At 50.2% G+C, this 18431-nt stretch overlaps 1 long non-coding RNA gene across 1 annotated transcript in view; it reads right to left on the reverse strand.

Annotated features, from left to right (window-relative positions):
• Positions 1–4964: 4964 nt before the first annotated feature.
• Positions 4965–18431, reverse strand: part of LOC146811776 (uncharacterized) — a 28280-nt gene continuing 14813 nt past the window's right edge. Inside the window, exons 2-3 of the long non-coding RNA XR_014966777.1 lie at positions 17170–17309; positions 4965–5955 (exon numbers count right to left, since the gene is read on the reverse strand). This is a non-coding gene — a long non-coding RNA (uncharacterized LOC146811776). The remainder of the gene's footprint in view (positions 5956–17169; positions 17310–18431) is intronic.

Raw genomic sequence — 18431 nt, forward strand, 5'->3', positions numbered from 1 at the left:
GTCTCTCAAGGCTAGATTATGTCCTGGTGCTGGCGGCGCATGCGGGGAGGATCGGGGAGGTGCGCCATTTGGCGCGGGGTATTTCAGACCACTCCCCGCTCTTGTTGCACTTCGACATTCTCCCGAGGGGAGAGGGTAGGGTGGTCCCGATTAATCCCTGGTACCTGCGTGACCCCACCATTCGCGCAGAGTTGGTTAAGTCCCTTAAGCGATATTTTGACGATAATGTGGGGTCTGTGTCATCGGCGGTCTTTCTGTGGGAGGCGTTTAAGACGGTACTTCGGGGGGAGGCCCTGTCCCTTATTTCCCATTCCCGGAGGCGCGAGCGGGAGGAGGTGACCCGTGTTGAAACTGAGATAACCGAGTTGGAGGGTGACCTGGAATGTGGGGTGACGGACGACAAATTACATGTTCTCCGACTCAAGCATGCGGCCTATAAGGCCCTCGTCACGGAGGCGGCCAGGGGCCTCAGTAGAGAGCAACAGGGGAGACTGTATGATGTGGGTGATAAGGCTGGGAAATTGATTGCGTGGCTGGATAAAAAGGAGAGAGCGAGTCGAGTTGTCCCATCGATTGAGAAACTGGATGGTGTGTGTGTCACTGAACCGGAAGAAATTGTTGATTGCTTCGCAGAATATTTCCGTGGGGTGTATTCCCCGTGTCCTCCCGCTCGGAAGAGGATTCCCATGCCCTGCTTAGGGATATCGCGCTGCCTTCCCTTTCGGAGGAGGACAGAGTGTCGTTGGACGCCGCCCCAACCTCTGAGGAAATTGCCCTCGCCATACGTTCGGTCGCTTCCGGCAAGGCCATGGGTCCTAATGGTCTTCCCATCGAATTGTACAAGCTGCGACCGGATACGCTGGCGCCGCATCTCCGTGCTATGTTCCTCGCGGCCCGTTCGGCGGGTTCCCTCCCGCTAGACCAGCGTCTGGCTACTATCGTGGTTATTCATAAGGAGGGGAGGCCGCGGGACCGGGTCACGTCCTACCGGCCTATTTCGCTGCTGAATGCGGAACCCAAAATTCTCGCCAAGGTGTTGGCCAATCGGCTGGTTGGCGTGGTGTGCGATCTGATTCACCAGGATCAGTCCGGCTTTATCCCTCATCGCAACACTGCGCTTAACCTGCGGCGCTTGCATGGGGTGCTCGCGCGTGTCCCGTTCATACGGGAGCCGGCCATTTTGGCGTCCCTGGACGCCACTATGGCGTTTGACACACTTGAGTGGCCATATATTTGGGCGACGCTGGCGAAGTTTGGGTTTGGCCCGGGATTCATCGGTTGGGTGAAATTGTTGTATTCTGGACCGCTGGCGCAGGTGGCTGTGAACGGTAGAGTGTCGGCTCCGTTTGAGCTGGGCAGGGGCACGCGGCAGGGCTGTCCGTTATCACCGCTCCTCTTCGCGCTTGCCTTGGAGCCCCTGGCGGAGTGGCTGCGGTGGCATCCTTCTATCCGTGGTCTCCGATGGACCCCCGAGTATGAGGACCGCGTATCTCTTTACGCTGATGATATTCTTCTGTACCTGGCTTCCCCACGTAAATCACTGATAGTACTGGTTGATGTATTGCACTCATTTGGCCTCAACTCCGGCCTTGTCATCAATTGGGCTAAATCGTGTGTGTATGTCCTCTCTGGGGAGGTTCCTATCCTTCCGCGGGGTTGTCCTATCCAGATCGCCCCGCGGGGATTTAAGTACCTGGGTGTCTTCATTACCCTGGACGCGGAGGCCCGATATAAACAGAACTTGCGCCCCCCCCTCCAGCGCCTGAAGGAGGACATCGCGCGTTGGAGGCGCTTGCCGCTCTCGCCGCTCGGCCGGGCGGCATTGTTTAAGATGATGTCGCTGCCACGTTTCCTGTACGCTTTACAGAATACAATGGACGTTGTCCCGGCGCGCTACTTTCGCGAGGTGGAGAGTTTGCAGCGCCGCCTGTTCTGGGAGGGTAGACCGCGTATCGCCCTGGCGAAGCTGACGCTCCCGTGGTACGACGGGGGGGTTGCCCTCCCAGATATCAAGTGATATTACTGGGCCTCCCAGCTGGCTGCGATAAATCACGGCCTTTACGGGCCCGCTCTAAACCCGGCCTTTGAGATGGATAAAATGTTACTGCCGGGTGGTGACTATAATCGGGCGCTTTATTCTAGCTCGCATGACGCACGTCTGACGGGCCCCACGCGGGTCATGGTACGAGTGTGGCACGCGGCTAACGTGGCGATGGGGTGGAAGGATCGTTTGACCCGGGCGACGCCACTATACGCATCTGAGCGGCTGGGCTCCCTGTGGACCTCGAAGGGCTTTGAGAAGTGGGACATGATAGGCATCAGCAGGGTGGGCGATCTCTGGACGAGGGGGGGATTCAAAACGTTCGATGTGCTGCAGACGGAATTCCAGTTGCAGGACAGGGAGTACTTTCGATATATGCAGATCCGTCATGCGTTGTGCTCCGTATTTCCGGACGTTGCCTCCATCCCGGAGTACTCCCCTCTGGAGGATAGAGTGCTAGATGGGCATGTACCGGACGGCACGATTTCATTAATTTACAAAAAACTCATCAATGATCGCTCGGGACTGCTGACTAGCCTTCGTGAGGCGTGGGGGGCTGATGGATTGGAGCTGGATGACGAGGACTGGGTGTCTGCGGTGGCCTCCCCGAAAGAGGTGGCCATACCAGCTCGCCTTCGCTTCGTCCAGCTCAAGATACTCCATAGGGTCTATGTTACGGGGCCGAGTCTGATGCGTATGGGCTATGCTGTGGACGGGTTGTGTAAGCGTGGGTGTGGTTCTTTGGGGACCTTTCTCCATATTTTGTGGGAATGCCCGGAGGTGGCGCGATTCTGGCGTGGGGTGCATGAGGTTTTGCAGGCAGTTACGCATGTGCCGCTGCTGCCCGAGGCGAGGAGATGTCTTCTGAATGTGTGGGAGCCAACCGACTACTCAGTGCCGCAGACGTGGTGGGTGACTCTGGGATATATGGTGGCCAAACGTGACATTGCGCAACTGTGGGGTTCCCAGAGGTCACCGACTGTCTCGGCGTGGAAGGACAACATGGATTGGTGTATGTTTCGGGAAAAGGTGGTGTATGTTGTGAGAGGTAAGCCTGGGAAATGGGTGAAAGTGTGGGGCCCCTGGAACGCCTACCGTGGGGGAATCTGTACCCCGCCGCTGATGCCTGATCCGTCACCGGCCCCGTCTCCTTAGCCTGCTTGTCTTCCTGGTTCTGGGCACTGAGTCCACTTTGTCCCCGTCCCGGCCTATCCCCCCCCTCGATATTCCTATGGATCGGTAGCGTCCCCCCCCTAGGGGAGCACATGCTGTTGTTTCCGATTGTGGGTTGCCTTGTGGACTTGTTTTTTGTCGTTATTTATATAAAAATGAAACCGTTGTGTGGGGTCCGGATGGTGTGGCTGCCAACGCTTCTTTCAACTCCTGTGATCTCTCTCCTGCCGCAGCGTGTGTTCTACTGTTTGTATTATATGCTCCTTCTGTTTGCTAGCGGCCGGCCTGAAGGTTGTAGGCCCATCTTTGTATATCTTTTGGATTCTGTAATAAACGGTTTCAAAAAAAAAATAATAATAATAATAATAATAATATTGTGCTCTGCATGGTCGCCTGAACGTTGCGAGATGATACATTGAGCTTTATGTACTGGACCCACTGCTTGTTGTCAAATTAGTGTTTTTGCTGGAGGGCAGTTGTTCTCCTGGCCCCTTTCATGATCTACTATCCCATGTGGTGCTGTGCGCCCTCTCACCTGAAGCCACTGTTCTGCACTAGAACTCTTTCAGGGCTACAATTTCTTGGTCTGCAGAGGGCGCAGGTCCCTACTGCATAGACAAGTCAAGTACTCGTCCTGTAATTGTGCTCATTGAGTACTAACCAGTGAATAGGTGAAAAGTTGTGCATGTTAGCAAATCACACTTGGGTGTGCTGCCAATGGGGTCAGCCAGGGGCGTCTTCTGTTACATTGTGTTGGCATCTGGATGGAAGCAGCTCAGCTTTCTGTAGCCAAACAGTGCCCCTCTCCTTTACCGCTCTGCACTTGGATATCCAGTATATCTATCCATCTTGCAGATGAGCTCACACTGATCTATTCATGATGATTATCCTAACTCAACTGTGATAACTTTGTGACTCACTTCATGGGTGTACTCTATGCCAGCCTGTGTTGTCACATTGCATCTCAATTCACATGCACCACTACCCTTTTTAGGCCAAGCCTGGGCAACGCATCCGCTGCTGCGAGGCATGGAGTAGTGGAGTATGGCTTTGAAGCCCCGCCCACTTTCTGCCCATATTTGTCATCGACTTGTGTCATTATCCTTCTTAAACGCTGGCTTGTGAGTCGTTTTCAGGCTCGTAGTTCCTCCTTGGTATGGCTCTGTCTGCATTTGTAACCTCCCATGAGGACTGGCCCTTTTACTTCTGTTGCGACACAGTACGTCTTTTTTAGTCTGTAAGCACTCTTTTTTTTATGGGTTTCTCCTACTGCAGGCACGACGTGCTTTCCTTGCCATGCACGCTTTCACTTTCAAGCAGCCACGGACAACGAGGCAGCCGCTTCTTTGAAGTGAAATAGGTCTCGCATTTACAAGAGTATGAGCTAGTGGCATTGTAAATGACAACAGCTTAAACTCCCCTAAATGTGAGACCTATTGCATTGCAAATGCTTGTTTTGTTTGAGAGTGGCAGTGCTCCTGTGGACCACTGCCTACCCCCCAAAACCTTATTTCAATATTCACAAAGGGGAATGGGTTCCTTCCCATTTGCACCTCCTTTGAGGTATTGTGAAGTTTCAGTGTTTTGTGATCAGATGTGGGTGGCAGAACATTGATACATACCTTAACAAATTGCTATTTGGGAGGAATGCATTAAACACACCCCTTCTAAAATAGTGGTTTACATCAAGTCCCCTACTCATTTATTCATTCACTGTAGCCAAGGACAAACACAGTAACACCCAATGCAATGACTCTTACCCTCAGGCACATAAGACTTTAAACAATATTTAGGTGAAACTTCTGTGGCCTCACCAGAAACAACATTTGTTTTGAAGACGACCGAAACAAGGTTTATTCAAAATTTAAATTAGACTAGAAATCTACATAGTTAAAGAAGGGATACAAGCGAATTCATTGTGTGTGCGTGATCTAGGTTTTGCTTTGGGCATGGACATTGAGAGCAAAGGCCGCCCTGTGTAGGCTTGTGTAAGAACACCCGATTGAACCTGTGCCAGCCTTGTATATAGTACAATAGGTTGCCCGAATATGACTCTGTTTGGTTCATACACTGGGTATGTTTTTTGGTATAGGTGGTTGAGGGGCGACTGTTTTATTCTTTTATCTGTTTTCATTATTTGTATTTGTAACTTTACATTAGACTCATTTATTGTTTTGTGGATGAATTTGAAGTGGATGATTTATAGAAGTATTGATTATTATGTGCGAGATGTAGTTCTATGGCATTTTTTGCCGAAATAAAAATATTATGATAAAGAAGGAATATTAGGGGCTTAGCCAGGCCAGCTGAAGTAAAATGCAAGGACAGCACTCAGCATAACAAGGAGGGGGGCTTTATGGCCGACTGCCTCATTTGTTGTTTTCGTTGTCACAGTTGTCACAGTTGTCACAGTTGTCTTTGTTGTGGTTGAAGTGGTAGTTCCAGTGGATGACGTGCTGTTTGTACTGCCGTTAGTGGTTGTGGTGGAATTTACTGAAGCGATGGAGTTTGTTGAAGCGGGGATTGTTGAGGCGGTGGGGTTTGTTGAGGCGGTGGGGTTTGTTGAAGCGGTGGGGCTTGTTGAGGCGATGAGGCTTGTTGAGGCGATGGGGCTTGTTGAGGCGATGGAGTCTGTTAAAGCGGTAGTGTCAGTGGTGTTACTGTCCACGACTCTGACAAATGAGCCCAACAGCATCACAAGCACCGCACAGCACAACATCCTGCTGGACATCATGTGGTTCCTGAAAAAAACAAAAGGTAGATTTTGTTTCCCTTTTTTCCTGCAGGGTCTCGCAGCCAGAGTAGGCTCATGCTAAACAGTCATGTAAATTGATGTTGTACCAAGCATTCCCAAAAATATAACGGTTTTGTTTATTATGTCATTTATAGGGTGCACACAGCAAATTGTGAAATCACATTAAAATGCCGATGGTGCATTTAAACGGTCTCCCACAAGTACCTGCACCTGACATGCCTGTAGAACAGAGCTGAGGCGTTCACCCTGCTGCGTTTCCTGAGTGATCAATTTAGTGTTAGGGCGCCACCCACAGGCTTACAGTTGAATTAGTGACGGACAGCTTACATTAATGTAGCAGTGCTGTGTTGCCTAACCCAGAGTACTAGATTTCTGTAAACTAACCCCAGGCAGGGAACTCCGCTCCACCTGCGGAGTTTGCGGAGTTGTGCCAACTCTGCGCGCCGCTGAGAACGCTGAGTTTAGGCAAAACGTAGGCTCCGCAAAGGAGCGGAGTTAACCGGCCCCTGACCACACTCAAAGCAGTAAAAAAGGCATTTACCTGCTGTGGCGTCTCTGGGCTGCCCTCGTCCTCGCCGTAGTCTCTCTCTCCTTGTCCTCGCCTTCCTCGTCCCAGCAAACCTGTACGATGTACGTCTTTGGGCATGCGCAGTTCTCGCAAGACATACAACTAGGGGGTTTGCGAGGACGGCGAGGATGAAGAGGAGGAAGAGACCACGGCGAGGAGGAGGGCAGCCCGGAGACGCCACAGCATTTAAGAGATTTTTTTATTGCTTTTAATTTAAATTAGGGAGGGTGCGGGGAGCGAAGCAGAGCGGAGTCCCACTGAGTTTCCCCCCAACTCCGTGGAACTCCGCGTAGTGGCACTCTACCAACTCCGCCCGGGCTTACGAAGTGTAAATGTAATCTGTGGGGCATTAAGCAGTGTACTCTAAAGCCAGTTATTCTCTGTTGTGGTACAAGTAACAGCTATGAGCCACAGTGATAAATGTGGAAATTTGTTTTAAAAGTACTCTTGTTTAGAAGTAGCCACTGAAAGTTGGAGTAAGGCTTGAGACATATGTCTGTCTGGCTGTGGTTCTGCTGAAGGTCCTCTTGGATCCCCAACCACAAAAAGACCAGAGCTGTCATGTGGCTTCTTCCTGCCACCCACAATCTCACTTCATGCGCCTAGAATTCAATAAAACCGCATTGACATTTGAGGTAAAAAGGAGAGAAATCTATCTAGTGGCTGACTTGTACAACGAAAACCTGGAATCAACCCTATCTTCTCCCACTTGACCACATTGTGTGATCTTAAGCAAGTAAGTCACCGAGCCTCTTTTTTTCACGTTGTGCACTGCACAAAAATGCCTTGTGGTTAATAGTATATAATGTTGCTTCATTTATAATAAGAACCCAGGACATAATTTGGGCACACATACTGACTTGCTGCTTAGTTCATGGTCAAAATCTATCACCTGATAAATGCCTCTTGATAGAGCGAGATAATCTGATTTAAAAAAAAAAAACTTTTATTGAATTTTTCAGGTTCAGACAGAGTATCATCATTTGCGATTTTTTATCTTCTGGAACATTACATTGCCAGAATAAAGTACAGTTAAGTTGGATGAGTGTCTGGACGTGCATTGTCCGGCGCACTTAGCGTGCGTGTTTAAGAGTGGTCTGGGTCTTATAGTAAACTATTTGGTTTTTGATCTTCATTAGTGTATCTCTGCTGTTGCTGTGGCTCATCTGTAAATGTCTGTTTAATAAATAAACTAAGGGTGTAACTTGGGGGATGGAGTTAGGGGTCGCGTTTCTTTCAGGGCATATGGCACCAGGTATTTGTTGCTGGTCTGAGTATCACCAGGTATATCTCTACCACCAAGGCGCATGTGAAACTCAAGAAGGGGTGGGGGGGGGGGCAGGTCCAAATCGGGTGGCTGTTTGTGAGTTGTGAGACGCTGTGGGGTTTGGTGCCATCTGAGTGGCTGCCGGGGAGTCCATGAGGGTCATCTGTGTCTGTGTAAATCCGTGAAGGAACATCGTCCACTCCATGGATATAGGGTGACGCCGCGTTCCGCTTGCCTCCTCTAGTCTGATTGCGTCTTCTTCTGGGGCTCCCCATTTTGTGACTGCCCCCTCAATGCTTCTATTGGAGGACCTGTAGGTGAGCGCCAATGTAAGATGATGCTTTGTTTTGCTAGGAGCAGGGCCAGTACCCTGAATCGGGTCTCTATCTGTTTATTTTTCTGGCGTTTGAATATCCCAAGGGCCCTAGCCTCCCATGTATCGAGGCCCATCAGACCTGTGATTGTCTGTATCATGGTGTATGCTTCTGACTAGTAGGTCTGCAATGTGGGACAAGTCCATAGCAAATGCACATAAGTGGCATCGGGTAGATGACAGCGTGGACATTCAAACTGTGTTGTGGGATAAAAATGTTTGAGGCGTGCCGGTGTATGATACGCTCAATGTAGAATGTTGAACTGAATATTTTTGAAACGCTGGTTGCGTGAAACTTTCTTATGGTGCTCTAGGGCTGTTAGTCATTCTTTATCGCGCAGTTCCTCCTCCCATTTTGATCGGAGCCGTGTTAGCAGTGTGTTCATGAGGTCTATGATGGATCTATAGATCCATGTAATAAGGTGGCATTGTGCGCCCAGGTTCAGTATTGCGTGCAGTGTGGGGTACATTTTGGTTCTCTGTTCGTCAAGTCCCACATTTTCCTACAGTCGGATATGAGCTGTCTTTACAGGAGGAACTGACCAGTGGGGAGCCTGCTTCCTTCAGTCAGGCTTTCGAAGGAGGTCAGCTGTCCTTCCGTGAACAGAGATTCCACCTCCTTGAGTGCGTATTCTGTCCAGGTTTGCAAGTCCCTGGATGTATAATGATCGCGCCCCTTGGGGAGGCCCGACAGTGGCAGTAGTGGAGAGTATAGCGGTGTAGCAGGAGAGAGACGATGGAGTCTTAGCATTCAGGATCTGGCCACCTTCATCTGAATGGGATGGGTTGGATTCGGTTTGGTACCCGGGAGGAGGATTCGATGTATCGCTGGGATCGTCAGAGGCCCTGATTGTGTATCCGTTTCCTCCAGGTGTCGTCCGGCTGTCCAGCATGAGAGCCATTGCAGCTGCGCTGCAAGAAAGTTGGCTTCAAAGTAAGGGGTGCCTAGACTGCCCCGGTCCTGTGGGAGTTGCAGTGTCGCTAGAGCCACTCTTTTGTGTCCTCTCCCCCATATCAGCAATATGAGTATAACTCTCAGAAGAAGGCTTGTGGAGGGATCACTGGGACATTTACGAAGTAGTAGCGGAGACGGGGTACCACCACCATTTTTGATAGGGCCACCATCACTATGGGGGCTAAGGGTAACGTATGCCAGAAGTTAATCTGGGTTTTAATGCCTCCCAGGGCTCTGTAGTGGTTGCCCTCGAGGAGATTCTCAGGGTGTTGTATAGCCTAATTCCCAAGTATCTTGGGGCATCCCCGTTCCACGCCACTCAGGCCTCCCCCGCATTTATTTCCCGTAGGGGTGCATCCGGTTGAAGGGGTAGATAGTAAATTTTCCCCAATTTGCTTTCAGTCCTGCCTCCCTCCCAGAGTCATCCAGTGTGGCCCAGAGAAGAGTGAGGTCCATGGTGTCATCCCTAATATAGATTAGGAGGTCTATGGCATATAAAGATACGCTATGGGTAAGGCTCTTTAGTGGAATGCCCCAAAGTTTGTCACCCTACCGGAGCCTAATTGCTAGTGGCTCCATTGCAAGGGCGTATAGGAGAGGGGATAATGGGCACCCCTGATGTCTACTGAGGGTCAACCGGAGAGGAGGCGGGATGTGTCAGCCTATGCAGACCCGGGAAGCGAGGTCAGTATATAGCAGTTTGATGTACGCCATAAGGTGAGGGCCGAACCCCACCTGCCGCAAAACCGCAAATATGTACTGCCACGCCTGGGTTTTGAAGGCCTTCTCGAGGTTCAGCACTAGGCACGCAGTGTGTGGGAACCGGCCCGCACCCCTTCCTGGACATGGAAGAGACGGCGGATGTTCTGGGAGGTGCTTTCCCCAGGCACAAACCTGCATTGGTCGGGGTGTACTAGGTGGGGAAGCAGCCCCGTGAGTCTGTACGCCAAGATCCTACCCAATATTTTGCAGTCTGCTGTGACCAAAGTGATCGGCCAGTATGATGACTTGAGCAAGGGGTCTCGATCTGGTTTAGGGAATGTCACCAGTATAGATTCACGCATGGATTTAGGGAGCATCCCCATTTCTAAGGCAGCTTAATAGACTATGTCTAACTTCGAGGCTGGTTGGCTGGAGAATGTATTGTAATGGGAAGCCGTCATGGCCGGGGGCTTTGTTTTTGGCTACGTGATGGATCGAGCTTTTAATTTCTGTCAGCGTGAGGTGTGCATCTAGGGAGGATAAGTCGTCGTCTGTCACCTGTGTCATGGTGATGTATTGTAAAACTTTATGGATGTGTTCCTCCCTGTCAGGCATCGTCTCTCCATACAAGTGTTTGTACTACTCGTGGAAGGTTAGCATAATCTCCGCCTGCGTGTAGGTGACGGTGCCTGCCGCGTTTCTGATGCTGGTAATAGGTCGTGTGTCTAGGTTCTGCTGGATAAGCCAGGCTAGCCGGGTCCCAGCTCGGTTCCCCTCTTTGTGGGCTCTAGTGGCATTGGCGCGAAAGTTGTATCTTCGGAGGACTGCGGAGGCTTCTGCGTACTTGGTTTTGGCTTCTGCTATTTGTGTAGGAGGGATTGCGTGTTTGTCTGCATCTTTGGATAGTTGCGCTAAATGCTGCTCAGCTGTTTGTATCATCTGTTCTAGTGTTTTGCGCACTCCTGTGATTTGCCCTATGCAGGCCCCTCTCATGACCTCCTTGAAGGTGTCCCAATCTAGTGCCCTGGAGTCTGTGGTGTTTTCATTGTCAGAGAAATAGTTCTGTATGTTTTCCCTATGTTCGTGTTGGAACACCATGTCTTCAAGGCAGTCCCGTGGGAGCTGCCAGGTGGGGATTGGTGGCAATGGCGGGTGCCAGTTGAGGGTAATAATGTGTGCAACGTGGTCCAAAAGCACTCTGCCTAGGTAGTCAAAGTGTTGGATCATGGGGAGAATTGTGTGAGTACACAAGTACCAGTCCAACAGTACTCACAGGTCGTGGGAATGGAGTGGAAAGAATAGAGTTTAGTTGTCAGGTGCGCGTGCTGCCATGCATCTGTCAGCCACCAGTGGTTCGACCATGTTCGAAAGTAGGCCGTTTGCACGTGGGCTTGTGAGGTGGGGCCGGGAGGGTGGGTTCTGTCTAGATTGAGATCTAATGTGCAATTGTAGTCCCCTCCCAAGATCCACTGTGAGTTGGTAAATTGGGCCAAGCAGTTCGATAAGGTCTTCCAGAATACTGTTTGCTCTGTGTTTGGAGCAAAGATGCTGTCTATTAATATTGGTTGGCCATCCAATAGACCCTCTATCAGGGCGTATCTCCCTTTGGTGTCTATCTTCCTGCCGGTCTCTAAAACGAGAATCCCCGGCCTGAGCCAAATAAGGGCTGCCCGCGTGAAAGCTGAGTAGGTTGTGGTGCAGGATGTGCCCTCCATCACTTTTTGAGCTTTCTGGGTTCCCCCTTTGTAAGGTGTGTTTCCTGTAAACGTATGACCTGCGCTTGCTTTCATTTGATGTACGCATGGATAGTGTATTGCTTCCAAGCTGTGTGTATACCCCATGCGTTTAGAGTGAGAAATTAAATGTCTGTCAGGGGGGTCATGGAGGCATGTGAATTGCAAAATTGCAGGGGTGGGTCCAGGGGGCCCTGATTGGTGTTCCTTGGGTGGGGTCGGATTCACCTGGTGTGAGGCCTGGGTGTGCGGTAGCCCTTCATGTTGGGGTAGGTGTGGGGTCAGGGTGTGCCAAGGGGTTGAACCATAACTATTTAAGGTTGAAGACCCAATACTTGGGATCTGCTGCAACGGACAGCACATCCAAACTGGTACTAAAGTGTACCCTCTAGTGTTTCCTGGGGGGGTGGGCACGTCTGACTCGTGTGCACCTCCGAGAACTCCGCGTTGAGAGGATAATGGGTCCCATAGGTCTGCGTGTGTGGTTAGTAGGGGCCGTAGGTGCAAGTGGATTTGTGATGCAGCCGTCCCTGATGTGCACTATGTGTCAGTGGGCTAGGTGGTGTAGCCTTACTAGTGTGGAGGTTCAATGTGGGTATTGTTAGAAGTGGACTCTATATGAGTGTGTCCGCTCTTTGCAGGGTGACTGTTGGCAAAGTCCCTGAGTTCCCATTGGAATTGTTGGATTTGTTGGGTCTTCTTCGGGTGTGAAGATGAGCGGACTGTCTTCATTGTCAGGGGCAGCGAAGTTCGCCGCAAGCTCCGCACTGCATGGATAGCCTTTTGGCGCTTCAGATCCGGTCATTTCAGTGTCTTATTCTGCAGCTGCGGTCCTGGTTGACTTCGGACATTCTTTGCTCTGCTCTGCGCCTTGGGGGCCTGGACGCTTTTTGCTTAAGTGTTCGGGTGTTCCTTTGGTTTATGTTAATTTGTAGGTTCAGTTCCATCCAGTCCATAGCATCCTGCGGGTCCATAAAGAAGATTGTGACGTCATTATGAATAATTTTGAGCTGCGCCAGGAACAGTAGGGAGTATTGGACATTTTGGTTTCTCAGCAGCTTCTTCACTTCAAGGAATGACGGCCGTCTCCATTGCACTGCTTTGGAGTAGTCGGGGAAGAGCATGACTTGCTTGTCCTCCACTGTAATAGGGCTGTTCTGTCTGGCAGCTTGGAGTATGGCATCTCTGTCCTGAAAATGGAGGAGCTTTACTAGCATGGGTCGCAGGAGTGAGCCCGGGGGTGGACATCTTGCCAGCACACGGTGCTCCCTATCAACCATGAAGAAAGCGGTGAGTTCCTAATCTGGTGTGAAGGATCGGAGCCAGGTTTCTGCGTATTCGAAGGGATCTCTCCCTTCCACTCCCTTCGGCAGATTTAAAATGCGCAGGTTGCTTCGCCTGGAGCGCCCTTCCAGGTCATTTGTTTTTTCCTCTAATACCGCTACTCGGGCTTGCAAATCTTTCATGGAGTCCTGCTGTGCTTTGGCCTGGGGTTGCAGTGAGGATAAGGTTTTTTCACTGTCTGCTACCTTGTCTGCTAGTCTGCGAAGGTCATGCCGCAACATGTTGAGATTCATGGCTAAGGTGCCAAATCCCTCCTCCATGGTGATGCACAAGTGCTCTAAGGCCGCTAGAACCCTGTCAAGCTTGTCTGACATGGCCGCATTGGAGTCTGGGTTTGTGTCCTGGGCTTCTTGGGTTGGGGACTTCGATCTTGTCTGTTTGTGGCGCTGGGGTCCCCTGGTTGTTTTCTGTGGGCTGGTTATGTGGCCGCCGTTCCCCCCTTTGTTCTGCGGTCTTGGGGCACCTGTAGCCCTACTCAGGCGAAAGTGGGCTACTGAGATTCTCCAGTCAATTTTCTGGTTGGCTTGTGACCCCCAGGCTGCTCGTTCCAGCAACTGTGGGTGGGAAGGGCCTTCCTTCTCTGGCTCTTCCGTGGGCGCTCAGCCGAGCTACCTTTGTGTCTTCACTTGCCCTACTTGTGTTCTTCCCTCCGTCTAGTGCAAGTGTAAATTGTTCCCCTTCTTAGTGTGGGCACTGTTATTTTTGAGGAGGGGAGGGAGGCGAGAGGGAGGAAAGGTTTAGTGCCTGTTCTGAGCCCCCTTCAGTTTGTGCCCCATTCAAGGGCTCTGTGCGTCTGGGCCGGCTCAATTCTGTGGCTGGGCACTTTGATCATGATCGGTTGGTTGAAGACTCTTGCTACTCGCCCTATTGGCCTGTTCCCAGCAGCACCACATTCGGGTCTTCCCCCAACTCGGCACCTGTTGTTGTGTGGTCCTTGCCAGGGGGGTTCTGTTGGCTCTAGTGTGGCCCAGCGCTTAAGGTTGAGAACTCTGGTTGTGGTCTTATGTCTGAGGGCACATTCCTTTTGTTGCACCAATCGACCTCGATGCTCGTAGCTACCCGGTGTTTCCAGAGTATATGGCTCCCATCCCTTTCACACTTTCCAAGTGCTGGTGGTTGTGGTCCTGCCTCCCGGGGCAGATTGTGGGTGCCAGAAATGAAGAGCCGGGGGCTTGCTCTCCGCCTCTTACTTCACCCCATCCACGTGTCCATGGCCCGCCCCTGAGGCTCCCCCATATCTATTCATTTCTGGGCTTCAAGTCCTTCCGACGTCCAGAGTTGTGAGGAGGGTTAGGGGGGGTTGTTGCAGGGCCCACCGGAGAGGTGGCTGGAGAAGTGTTGGGGCTCCCCAGCAGCTTGCTGGTTGAGCAGTTCTGCCGCTCCCTTGTCCTGGAGCCCCCATTTGCCAGGTTCAGTGTCCATTCAGGACCACCAAGCTACTTGGAGCCATGAGAGGCCTCCCCTCCGCAGCCTACTCCTCCGTGCCCCTCTCGGCGAGCAGCGTGGTCTATTCTGGCCGGTGCACGGTATCAGGGGTGTGTTACCGCTAGTAGTCTTTTATTGGCGCATTGCTCGCCCTTCAAAGTGGTTCCTCGGCGGCCGCACCCCTCCCCCTTGAAGTCTCCCACCTGTCTATTTATTACTGGGTCTCAAGTCCAGGGGGGATGTTGATGTAGGGCCCATCGGAGGGTCGACTGGAGGAGTGTTGTGGCTCTCCGGCAGCTTGCTAGTTGAGTCGTCTCGCCGCACCCTTGACCCGGATAACGGAGGAACCCCTCTTTGCCTGGTACAGTGACTGTTCGGGGCCTCCAGGCTGCTCAGCACTACTGGGGTGCTCCCCCTTCACTACCTGTACTCCCGGGTCCCTCTCAGCGAGCAGTGCAACATATTCTGGCCGGTGCGCAGGATCTGGGGAGTGTTGCCACTAAAGTCTGTTCGCGCATTGCTCTTGCTTACCGGTACCTCAGCGGCAGAGTCTCTGTCTTCTGGCCCTCCCCTCCTCTCCTGGGGGTCGTACGAACACTGCCTGCTCCCTGCTATTGACAGGCCATGTCTGTTGGGCGGCCGCCATTTTGGGGTCAGGCGCTTCGACCTCGCGGTTGCCCGAGTGTGCTTTACCACCTTGCTTCTTCACTTCACTACTGCACCGTTCAGCGCCCACTCGATTCAGGGACTCTGCGTGAGCCCCCTGGTCCTTTTCAAGACACCCACAGCTGCGGATGGATGATGCTTGTCGGGCCCATGAGCGGATCCTCAGAGAAACGTGTCCGCCATCGTGGCTCGTTGAGCCACGCCCCCAGAACAAAATAATCTGATGTAGGTGAAAAACTTCTGCATGCTAAAAAAATACACTTTTTGAAGCACTTCTGAATGTTAAAGAAATACACTTATTCGAATTTTCGAAGAGTCTGTTTGTCATGTTATGTGCATGACTTTCCTGCCACATATTTATCGAGTTGGCTCGTGTATGCCTTTAAAGCCAACCCAGACCCCTGAATCAGCTCTGGCTCAGCTCTCCCTGTTAATCTTCTCACTCACCCGCAGTTACTCTTGTTTCATTATTTAGCTCCTATTTTTATATATTACAAAGCCACTTAGTAATATATTCATATCACATTATCATATCACACGCACCTAGGGTCAGTGTGGGGAAAGCCCACAACCTGGCGGACCATAATCATGTGTCTCCCACAACATACAACACAATACCCAGACATGTAGTGCCTCATTGACCACTTTTGTAATGAAGGGGAACATCAACCATTTTGTACACATACAAGGCAGGGGCGGGTGAAGCCCAGGCCATGGCTGGCCTTAACTACATGTGATGTACAACCTCTTACCTGGAAGAAAAGTGTTCCACATAGCAACATTATAATTAATTTCACAATAAGCATGTACCCCATACTCGAGGTCAGTGTGTACAAATCTGGCGCTCTCGCAGTCCCTAATCAAATACCCCACAAGACAGCCAATGCTTTCCCTGGACAAGACAGCCAATGCTTTCCCTGGACATGCAGCAACATTTGATTGATTGTACATATCAAACATATCACATGCATCCAAAGGGGTCATTAGACACCAATGAAGTGAGACCTGCTTCGGTTTGGCTCTGCTGCTGACTGTCCTTTGAATTTCAATTCTCCTGTTTTAATGCTGATGTCAGGGCTGGCTTTAGGGTAGTGCGACTGGTGCGGCCGCACTGGGCGCTGACCTGTGGAGGGGGAGCTGACCTCAGGTGGGCGTGCTGTGTTTAGCAATATCTTATGATTGGAGAGATGAGGGGTACTTTTGCCCGGTGGTAGTGAGAGACTCAAGGGAGGCGGTCATGAGGTGTGGGCGCCAAAAATGATTGTCGCACTGGGTGCCACAAGCACTAAAGCCGGCCCTGGCTCAGTCCTTACACATGAAGCCACCCTCAGTGACCTGGGTGCCTACAGAAGCAGGTGGGAACCAAAGGCAGTGTGCGACATACAGTGACAGGCAAGGAGGAGAAGCTGAGCCTGGATCCACATGATGGAACCTAGTCAGACAAGTAAGCATGATCTGAGGAGATGGAGAACAGTGGAAAAGGTGAGCATCATGTCATTGCAGTGGTCAGACCCTCAGCCCTCGGTGTACCTACTGATGGAGCATGCCCTTGGGGGGTGAGCTCCGCAGGGGGTCTCTGCACCTGTTTAGGGAGGGAAGTTTGGATAAGGAAGTATTTTTTAACAAATGTGCATCTAATGTTATAAAAGTCCACAGGTTTTTAAAAAAAAATATGTGCACAAAATTGTACACATTAATGTACTGAATTAGTATTCATAAATTGTAAAGTTTGTACATGTTAATGACAAACAATGCCCAGTAAAACATTTGAAAGGTTAATTTGCATAGCCAGATGATCTGCATAACAGCTAAGTACACACAAACACAAACACTAAAATCGAACTCACAGCAGACCCCTCACATTAACGTGCACAAACTAACACCATACATAACAAGTTACATTCAGAAATGCACACACGGCACATGCCACACACCACTTCACACAATACACATTAATAAACACAAGGACACCACTCACTCACATAAACACAGATCACACACACAGTCAGACACATACACATTTCACCACAAAACAGTGTATTGCTCTCTCTCTCACCCTCACGCTCTCTCTCACACACAACAAAGACACACACTGCACTGCCCAGACCACACACACACACACACACACACACATACTCTGAACCACACATCCAGGCTTTGCTTTTACCTGTTGATCTTCACCTGTGATGAACTTGTGCCCTCCTGTATTCATAAAACCCAAATTGGCCAAGTTAAATTTTCATGGGTTGAAAGATTTGACCTCGTGAGAGGGACTCTGTCTCCAGCATTGAATTCCCAAGGTGTGTACTGTACAGAAGAGAGAGGAATGTGTATTTAAATTCCAGCAAGCATGTCATTAGGCCTGGCATTAAAAGAATGTTGTATGGTAATATAAAGCATTACAATTACATAGCATGGACATGAATATGTATTTCTGTGGAAGCAAAGAAATGTATAATTATATTGGTGTAGGTTAAAATTCAAGCTGACAGTTGCACTGCCAAGCCGGACCCAAAAAGTCATCCAGATAAATGCCTGCCCACCTCCCACCCGTGCTGCTGCCAGAGAAAAACAACACAAATTATCTAGTTATAGAAGACACTTTAATAACATTCCAATGCCATGTGTGCTCCTGCATAATAAAGCTGATGCAGCTGGATAAATAAACAAAATGGTCATAGCTGTGTGGAGGGCAAAGCTCTCTTCTTGTGGAAGCACACCATTTCTGATCAATTAAAACATGTACCCTGCTCCCAATATGTAGGCAGAGTAGAAGCCCCTCTTTAGTAATGCTCTCATAATTGTCTAGTAACAGCTGCACTGTCAAGCCAGATTTATAAAAGTCACATTTTTGACTGGCAAACATTCACAACATTCTGTTTCCTGGTAAGCTATGAAGGGTTGACCTGTGTCTACACAGTATGGTCCTCTTTCACTCACATAAAACAGAGCAATCACAGATCATGTCTATCACCCAGTACTATACCATTCCACAGCAACAAATCACCTATCATCATTCGAACAGTCATGAAAAAAAAAAGTGAAGAGATATGCAACACTGGCCACTAGAGGACTCTAACTTGCTCAACACTGCAGATCCTGGCTAACTACATGCTATGACTGCTTTTTTACATCTCATAGTAATGCCCATGTGTTAGATGATCATCTCTCCTTCTAGCCTATGCCTGCTCGTGACTATAAACATAAAGACACATTTCAGGATAGACAACCCTGTGCAGTAACCAGCTTAGTGGGCTGTGATCATAAGAAATACCATGAAGGGACCTGCATAGCTGATCAAAGTTGCAAGCTTACTTAAATACTGTAACTTTTGAGCCTCTCCCTCTCACTTCTTCACCAACCACACTGCTATGTACTGCATTTCACAACACGATAACTGCACCTCGTGGTCAACAGGTAAAATATGGA

The sequence above is a fragment of the Triturus cristatus genome, chromosome 7, assembly GCF_964204655.1.
Source record: "Triturus cristatus chromosome 7, aTriCri1.1, whole genome shotgun sequence".
Lineage (NCBI taxonomy): Eukaryota > Metazoa > Chordata > Amphibia > Caudata > Salamandridae > Triturus > Triturus cristatus.